Here is a 9726-nt window from a genome sequence, read left to right as displayed (position 1 = left end):
GGACTCACCATAGCTTGGAGTCTTTAAAATGAGATTAGACATCTTTCTGAAAGACATTGTTTAATCCAGCTACTTGAGAAAGATTCTAGTGCATGTATACAGGGGGTCAGACAAGAAGATTGCCAAAGCCCCTTTTGACTTCTAAGACCATTGGTCTAGAAATCTGAGTTCAGATATCTTTTGGTTTAACATTTAAAGAGCAACTATAGCATCTACATACAAAAATTGGTTTTTGGGAACATTAAGACTAAATAGATTTTAAAACTTTGTTGTCCACTGCAGACAATAATGCTCTGCCTGCTGGGTTTTGCACTACCTTTTGTTTTACTTTTATAAATAGCTACAAATCACAAAGTTTAATGCAGAATGGAATACTCCAATATGAGATTGCTATGGAGGAATAGAAGGCTTTAAAGCCTAAAGATTCACAAGCACAACAAATGCAAAAATGGTTTCTAGTCTGTTGGCATCTCAGGTACAATAGATGTTTTAAAAATGAGCCAAATTAATGTATTTTTCTAACCATAGAATATTATGACTATATTTAGCATCTCATGTCTTACGAAGTTTTTGCATTAGATTGCATATAATTGCCATCAAACTGTGTGGCAGTATTCTGTTCATCTGAAAGATAGACAAATTCTGTTTAACAGTCCTCACACATTTCTTTTGCTGCATTTTGGCCTTATGAATACCTTATCCTTGCTTTCCCTTTAAAAGGAAAAAAATTAAAGATAAAAACCATTAGGGATTTCTCTTTAAATCCAGCACTCTATGCATACTACTAAGAATCAATGCTCTGTAAGCTGTCTGGTGTTCTGCAATAAATTCTAGCTTTTATAGACTTTTTCTGGGCCAGGTAGCTGTTAATGCCATAGAAATTGATTATTTGTGGTGTTCTTATCACTGCTTAAAATATCTAATTGCTTTTTCTCCACAGATTTGGATTTGGCTTGCTTGATGCTGGACGATTAATGAAGGAAGCCCTAACTGGACAAATGTTGGTCTCCTGAGACAATGTGTTGTTGATAACAGGTCTGATTTGAGCAAGTCTAGTCAAATTCAATTTTAATAGTATTTAAAGGCACACGCAGGGCACATATAGCTGAGCTTTCAGCTGGTTTGTCTATTTTTAATGTCTGTTGTGTTACCAAAGCTTATTCCATTAAGTATTAGACTTTGCAAGGCAGTAAAGACATATACCTGTCAGCTGCAGAGACACAAATTTAGCCTCAGTATAGCAGATTTCGTTCAAAATTTGCCTTTCTTCTCTCATACTTATGCAGACTGGAATATGTAATTCATCACTATGTGACTGTTCCTGTGGAGGAATTATTGCACTCTGATTATTTTGAACCCTAAAAATTATTGATTGAGGTAAAGAGACAAGAAGGTATTGCAATCAGTTCTCAATCTAGTGAGGGCAACCTACTTAAAGGCAGCTAATCCTTAGCCTAAAAGCTCTATGCAGTTGCTACCGCTCCTACAGGACTTTTCACATCGCTCTGTCTGTGTCATTTATGTGAAGTTAAGTACAAAATGTTTTCCACTGCACTACCAAAATCAAGATAACCACCAAACATCAAGGCACTATCTTACTGGATTGCTGCATTGAGCATGAAATTCAGCTCACAGCTCAGTCACAGTGCCAGCTGAGGAGGAGAAAGGTCGCACGTGCCACCAGAATTCTGGACTTCAGGATGTCTCCCCTCTCATGAAGCCGAAGCAATGATATCTAAAATCAGTAGGGTCTAGAGTACTTTCCTCCTTCCAAGACCTCCCATTTTCTAGAGACAGTTAAAACCAGGGGGAAGTGGAAGGTGCATCTGTGCACCTCGCACCTCTTCTAACCACAGAGCTAGCCTCTCTTTCTTTGTCCCCAAAGAAGGTTATTGAAACAGAGCCTAATGGCCAGCTCCCTGCAGGTCTAGGTATGGCACTGCACATTGTTTTAAGCACCACTTTGTGGAAGTGACTGTGTTTTCTTGTGTGGTGTTTGTTGTCTTTTTTATTCTCTGGAGGGAAAGGTAGAAATCTCAGAGGGGGAATAAAAATGGATGCACATGGTAAATCATGTCTGTGCTCTAGTTCCGGCAATTATCTATAATAATAGCCCTTTTCAGCAAAGTGGTCCCTAGCCAGGTTGGGACCTGGAGTCCTCTCCTCCACCTGATGTTAACAATATTTGATTCAAATAAATCAATAACCCCATTCTTATCTCTTGCAGCATTATCGTAGTCACAGCAGTGATGCTGTAAACTAATGTTATACCTAACATCCTAAGTATGAGGTTACCCCAGGTCTGTCTCAAGACACAGAACAGTCAGACTTGTCACTGCCACCTTGCAGAGACCACCCTTAGACACAATGCTCTGAATCAGGCTGTTTCTTCTCTGCATGCCATTGTTGAGGAAAAAATTTAAGATTTATTAGTCTGGAGAAAACAAGAGACAGACCATAATTTACTTTTTTTCCTGCTGTGCAGGTACAGAGCAGTTACCTACAATGAGCTCAATCCACAAGCCACATTGTCTTTTGTTTATCAATTTCAGCCAGATTAATGTTAAGATGGACTGTGTGTAAACCGCTGGTTTTGTGCACTTATGGATCAATGATTTCTGCATGCTTTCCAAGCATTTTTGTAGAAAAGGCAGGAATGAAGTATTCCTGTGTATTCCTGTGAGGTGGTTGCTTCCCAAAGATGTTTCTCAGTTCAATCCTGCTGTAGTTCTCCAGCAAAGCAATGCAGAGAGTCACACCCCTGAGGGACAGGAGCACTCTCCTTTTTCTCTGGATCAATGTTATATGCAAAAGGTACAGCAGGGAAGTCTTTTTCTCAATATTGTACCTACTTGAGGCTTCTGAAGGTGTGATTTATTGGGAGTGATTAATTAAACCATGAGTCATGACCTCCTTATTTTTTCTGTCACATTACTTATGAACAAGAGGGCAGTCAGTGTAGGTAAATGGTATGAGATAGTACATTTAGAGGAAATAAAAAGAAATTAGTTGTGTTGAATGTGGTCAACCTGTGGGATTTCCTGCTACAGGTGACCATCTGATAAATAGGGTTCCTTGATTGAAAAGAATAGTTGTTAATGCTATTACCATAACAGATGGAACCATCACTGTATTTCTGGGACTTCTGGGTGTACTGAGAAGGCAGAAGTGAGTCCTGCTTGGCTAATAAAGAAAGAGCAAATGCACCATGTGCTGGGAAGTCAGGCAGGAGTACTGTTCTCCATGGACAACAGCACTGCACTATTAGCTTGATCTATGACTTGCCATTTCATGGTTTGGTTGGTTGTTTATTTGTCTGTCTTTCTAATTCCTCTGGAAAATACTGTACTGGCTCTTTCTGTTGACTGAATGACCAGGCTTGGGCAGAAGACACAACATTCTTCTTCTCTGACCTTTATATCAAAATTGATTAACAATAATTCTTTTGCAGAAAAGGATTGACAATAAGATGTGGATGTTCATCTTTAATGAACTCTAGTCACCAAGTGGAAGTCAGCTAAGTTTGATGATGCAATTGACCACCTTCTCAGCAACAGCTGAATATTTGCTCCTCAAAATGGTAAAGTAATGCTGTATTCATAGATAATATGAAGAACCACCTGTTGCTCTACTTGGATTTTTTGTGTCTGTCATAATTTCTTGGGACATTTCTCATTAGTGATAATAGCAGGATATGCTGGCTAGTATTTATGCAGTCAGAAATGGTAATTAGTAAGAATAAAATTAATAAATAAGAATTAGAGGCTGTGTAATCCTGTAAAATATTGAGAAATTTATGTTCATGTATTTTAATCTATGTAAAGGAAGAAGTCCACTCATAACTTAATTGGTTTTGTTTGTAATCATGTTTGGCATTTTAGAGAAGAGTTCACTGAAAGGGGTCTGTTTTATATTGTTCTCACTTTCTAATATAAGACTCTTATTTAAAAGACTCTTTGTTTTCAGTTATGAAAATACTTTCCTGATCTCAATAGCCAAAAAAATATGAAGTGCTGTTTTTCCTTTTTATTTGTGACAATACAAATTAAACACACCTATGGCAATCCAATTACTGTGCTTATTCTTTTTATAGAGAGCAAGCCTGTTAACTGTGAATGTGAAGAGATGAAGCAAGCAAAAAAGAAAAAGTGTGAAGGGCTTTGCTGCCATATCGTCCCTGTATCAGATAGTTTTAGGGTCAATGAATGAATAGGTATTTAAGAGAGACTGTTATTCTACAGAGAAGAGCTATTTCAAAGAAATGAAGTGGGAAAAATTAAAAAGGCATATCAGTACATTGTCACTATATGATGACAATATTAGAGAAAAAACTTCATTTCTCTTCTTTTAATTTTGGATCTTTACAGTGGAAGAGTACTACAGAGAGATCTAGATAATATCTTGTATCAAGTGTTGTCAGGGTACCAGTATTTCTGTTTTCTTGTTGGAGTTACTCATGCAAGAGAAACCACTCTGTTGTATAAGTTAAAAGTTCACATTCTGTTCTTCATTTTTGCACTTTACATTTTAAGGCACTTTGTTTACTATAGAGGTAATGTATATCATCGCCTTTGTTTTACCATGAAAATGTTGATTTTCAAATTACTAGAAATTTTAATTATTCTAATTATAACTTAATACTGCTGCAATGACATTTCACATGTCATTGAAAATCAGTGAAAATCACTTAGGATAACAGGCAGAAATTAATTTTTTTTTTTCTCTAAGTATTCCCTAAGTACACTGGAAATTGGGAGGTCAGGATTTCTCACAGATAAGACCATCCATTGCTGTGTTTCCCTCTGTGGAGTTACATGCTACATTCCCTTCCTCCCTTATACACTAAAGCAAGTGAAACATTTCCCTCAGTAGCAGGGATTCGGTGGTCTTCTTTGTCAGGCACTAGTTTTGGCTGTTTTGGTGCTATACAAGGCAGAAGATATGGGGGATGTCTGGACAGTCAGCATCAAGTGCTTACTTTAAATGCCAGCGGTGGAGGAGTTCTGGAAAGAGCTGAAAAAATACAAGTCGATTAATTTGCACTTCACAGAAGTTTCTGTTAGAATAGATTCAGAAAGGGACTGACTGAGGCAGGAAAAGAAGCAAACACAGAGGCAAAGTAATGGCAAAAATTAAGTATTAAATATTTCTTTTAACTGCAATCAGAGATGGGGATTATATTTGACCAAACAACCAAATCATCCACCAGAAGTCAGAACTAAGGCTAACTCCACTATTTATTTCAATACTTTCAATAGAAAGGACCCAGTCAGTTATTCTCTGTGTGCTAAACAGTGTACTAGCAACACTAATAGACCAAGCAGATGGTTTTGTGGCATTGTATGAGTGGAATAATATTTTACTGTAAATATAGATAAGATACTCACTCACCTTTTTCAAGTTCCCCATGTACTTTATAATAAACCAAGTAATTTTGACAGAAAAATGTTGACCAACCCTAGCCTAACAGCATTCACATAATGAGCTGAATACTGACACAAATCCCATCCATTTAAAAAAAAACTTTTACAATTTGAAGGATAAATACAGAAATGTGAGAGATGGAGTAATAAAAGCCATGTAGTCCCTGTTCTTCAAGAGTCTCATCCAGAGCTTACAAAGGTAATACACCTACTCTTTTTGATTTTAATAAGCTTTGTATAAGTCAAAAATCATTGAAAATTAATAACAGGAAGAAGAATCACTCTCTTTATATTTGTTGGGTTATATCCATAATAAACTTAGAAAAAAGAAAACAGTAGAAAACATTAAAACAGATCCAAATACTAAATTAATTCTAGACTTCAAGATTACCTCATTTTCTCCTCCAACATAAGTGATGACGTTTCCAAAACCTTTATTGAAAACATTTCTCTTCCCATCATGGAATTGTGCATCTTGCTTTCTTCTTGCAGCTGTTCCTGCTAGACACATGAATCTTTGGACAAGCAGTTACCAGTATCAGAGGGTAGTCTGGAATGTACCACCACCTGGAACACCAAAGGATTACAGATTGCTCTCATGGGAACTGCTGGTCAGGAAAGCGTCCAGCTAAAGCAGAGTGCCCAGGAGTGCCCCAGGGAACAGAAGCAAGGCCAAGCATCATTCTGCCAAACACAGATTTCTGAGCTAACCTGTATTTTCAGAAAGAGCAGATAGACTTTATTCTTGCAGTGGATTTTTATCTGAAAATAAAATAAAACAAGCAAAAAGACTGTAAGATTAAATCCTTATTCTGCATTTCACCAAAGGAGAACTGAGGAAAAGACAAATGGAGTGATTTTCTGGAACAACTTGAGCCCTAGGTCAGATTGGCTCTCCTGTCTTGTTCAGAGGCTGCCCTTTCCTGACTGTGATGTGGAAGATACACAGCCATTAGCAGGCACCTGCAAAAATGCTCCATCAGTTTTTGCTCAAAGTGACAAAGCCCAGAGGACGATGTCTGTGTTCCCCGCAGGTCTGTAGGGAGCATGATGTAGCTGATGCAATTCCCGGCTCCAGCACACCTGCAAGGTCTCATTGATCTGCTGTTCAGTGCTCTGAAAACTCAGAAATCTATTATCAGTGTGAGCATGTGCTTATTGATCAGGTTACCTGCTTCTACTCCCTGTGTGCACCTAATTGTACTGGCGTGCACACACACACATACATGTAAATATACACACACGTGTGCATAGATACAGACACACACACATGGGTTAGGGGGATGTGTATACGATAAAGGCTTTACCTTTTCTTTTTTTTAGCTTTACAAAACTGCACATAAATAAAAAGAATGGACCTTCCCCATGAAACGTGAGCACAGAAACACTCACAAGTGGCCAAGAGCTGCTAAATAATTAATCAATAGAGCAGTGTGGCAGTTTGAAATGTAAATGTGATGGATGAAGGTGTGATGCTTGTCATCAAGCAGAAAATGATGTGACTGGAATGGATAACCCACAGTACCTGCTAACTGGCAAGAGCTTGGACACAAAGATAAAGTAAAGCCATCAGAAAGCAGACCTGGCAACCCCTAATTCTTGCCTTTGACCCACAATTCACTTTCATGTCTCTGTCCCAGAAGAGATGTTTAAAAAAATGATGAAGAGAGATCTTGGGGTGGGAAAGGGGTGAGAAAAAAACCATCAGAAGAAATGCTACCTGACAAGGCTGCAGGCTACGTTCTTGAGAACACCTTTCTTTTCTTTATGTTCTCCTTCTTCTGTTAAATAAAAATGCGGCTCCTTTTTTCCCTTTCCTTTCTTCCGAAACTCTCCCGAGCCGTTCCTGCAAGTGGTTCTGTGACTCGGGAGCTGACAACAGCCGCATGCAAAGGAACAAAGAATGAGAGTGACAATTCAGAGTGCATGCAGGTGAGAAAGACACCTTTTACTTATCAAACTAGGCTGCAAAAAATGCTCTTTTTACTCAGCGAGCTAGAAATAGCGGTGATCTAACAAGGCACTGATCCAAATTCTTTATTTATGCTGAGATGTAATGCTAACAGGATTTTTAGGTTGACTAGTAGTCTGTGGCCCCTCCATTCAAGTAAGGAAGCATTCCTCTGATTTGGAAAGAGGAAAATCCATATAATTACCGTATATTATGTGACAGGAAAATGTATGCTGTGATGGTACAGGGTGACAGAAAATGTCCATCAAAAAATTTGTTTTCAGCTACTTCCTATGCCAGTCATTGCATTCTCTCTCTGAAGAGAAACATAACATGATAGAACTCAATTGGTCCAAATTTGAGAGAAATTAACTTTTGTAAAAAATGGGATTTTTTGATCCTTTCTTTTTCCCCTATAAAATTGTGAGCCTGCAAGTAGGATTTAAAAGTTCAATGTCTCCTTTTCCCTGGAAAAGAGAAACCTCTGTCTCAGTAAGTACCATTTAGCAGGTTGGGGATTTTTTTTTCCTCTTTTGTTATCAAAAGTGCACTCTTTACAGCAAGTGAAAAATACCACAATTTTACATTAAATTTTCAAACTCCCCAAAATATACATTAGCACATAACACCCACTAAAAGTGAAAGCTAAATATAGATATATAATAATAGTGTTTTGGCATGCAAAATAGATGTTCTACCATTTCTAAGTCATAAAATATAAATACAAGCATTCTCTTAAAATCTTTTTGTGTTTTTTAGGACCTCTACAGACATGAAGCAGCCTGCAGAAGCATCAGATCTCCAGGTGAACTGGCCAGTGTTTCCATATTTTCTCAAATTATTATTACCTTTTTTTTTTGTTGTTCAAATTAGGTTTTTAATCTTTATGATAATTTTATAAAAGAGTCATCAAGAAAACACATAAATATTTCTACACAAAATAAAATAAAAAAAAAAAACAGGTGCCAAAATTAATTTTGGAAGTTGAGAAATAGAGTTGACATTAAAATAAAACCCTACTTTGCCCAGCTCCATAGTAAATAACCCACATTTTGTCTGGAACAGGTTGCTGATGTAAATCCATTGAAGAGAAATCCTTTCTGTAAGTTGGCTACATGGATAAGCTTTGAGCAAAGTGCCAACTATCTGTGTATACAGGGAATCACCACGGTCCAAATAAATATTTCCTCTTCAGAATGACAAAAATGTGGTCTGATTGGTAATTCCGCTTGAATTTCATTTTTGGGGCATTTTAAGTCGTGTTTTCAAATTTGTTGTTTTGGAGTTTTCATCTAGCTCATGTCAGAGCCACTTAGCTGTATATATGTACTTACATAGCAGGGACATTCATAATAATTTTTATGAAGCTGTGGTTTTTCACAGCTTCACAAATGCAATATCATCCTAAGTAGGAATCAGACCTGAGAATTTGGAAAAATATGAGTACACTAGTCTGTGGGACGGAGGAATGATCCCACACTTTACATCTGTTATATTTTTGACAGGATATGTTCATAGATTTTGCTGTGTTAAAAAGGAATTTGGTCTAATGGCTCACAAAGATTGATGCTGAGTATAAGCAATTGCCATATTGCAGTAATGTAGCAATATTTATCACTAGTAGGTCTTCCATTCCCTCATAAACTGCTATAGAAGTGGAAAAGAGACATTTTAGCACTCTGTTGTCACTAAACTCACAGAAGTCCATTTCTGTACCTCTAGTCTGTCTCAGCTACAGAGGTCTTGCAATAGAGAAATGACAGATTAGGCTGTAAATGTGCATCACTCATCCCCAGCCTCTGGGAAGGAGAGGCACCTACTCAGGCTGGAGAGAGCTGTGATGCACCCTGTCCTTGTGCCCAGACTGGAGGACCGGCTCACAGCTGTAGAGGTGCTTACCAGCCTAGCAATAGGAGCAGTGTTCACTGTGGCAGGGAATGTACAGATACACCAGCAATTAGCCAATATTTTCAAATATCATAGAAACAGAGGCACCACAACGACTTTACTTTCTTTAAGTTTGCTAGGTACATAGGGGAAAGGGACATTAGCCTGACAAAGTCAGAGCTAAGAAACAGACCTGTGTCTCAAACCCCAAAGTGGCCTCTAGCAGCTGCCTGCTGAAGAGGAGAAGCTGATAACCTCATAGCAGAGTGTTCCAAATCACTGTCCCAACCTCCAGCAATTTGAAGCTTGGACACTTCCCGAGTGAGGAAATTTTGCCTACCTTGTTGTAGCGATGATTGTTTAAATATACAGCTATGACTTGCCCATACAAGCAGGCTTTGTTTCACCCCAAGTGTTATGCCAAACTAGTTGTATATCATCGTGAAGAATAACTGCATTTCCCCA

At 38.0% G+C, this 9726-nt stretch overlaps 1 long non-coding RNA gene across 1 annotated transcript in view; it reads left to right on the top strand.

Moving 5' to 3' along the window:
• LOC128803531 (uncharacterized) overlaps positions 1-3999 on the top strand; it is a 34373-nt gene extending 30374 nt beyond the window's left edge. The window contains exons 2-3 of the long non-coding RNA XR_008435744.1: positions 941-1035; positions 3452-3999. This is a non-coding gene — a long non-coding RNA (uncharacterized LOC128803531). The remainder of the gene's footprint in view (positions 1-940; positions 1036-3451) is intronic.
• The last annotated feature ends 5727 nt before the right edge of the window (positions 4000-9726 follow it).

This window comes from Vidua macroura, chromosome 2, assembly GCF_024509145.1.
Source record: "Vidua macroura isolate BioBank_ID:100142 chromosome 2, ASM2450914v1, whole genome shotgun sequence".
In the NCBI taxonomy this organism is placed as follows: Eukaryota; Metazoa; Chordata; class Aves; order Passeriformes; family Viduidae; genus Vidua; species Vidua macroura.
The sequence above is the reverse complement of the archived record's forward strand: the minus strand, read 5'-3'. Positions and strand labels throughout refer to the sequence as shown.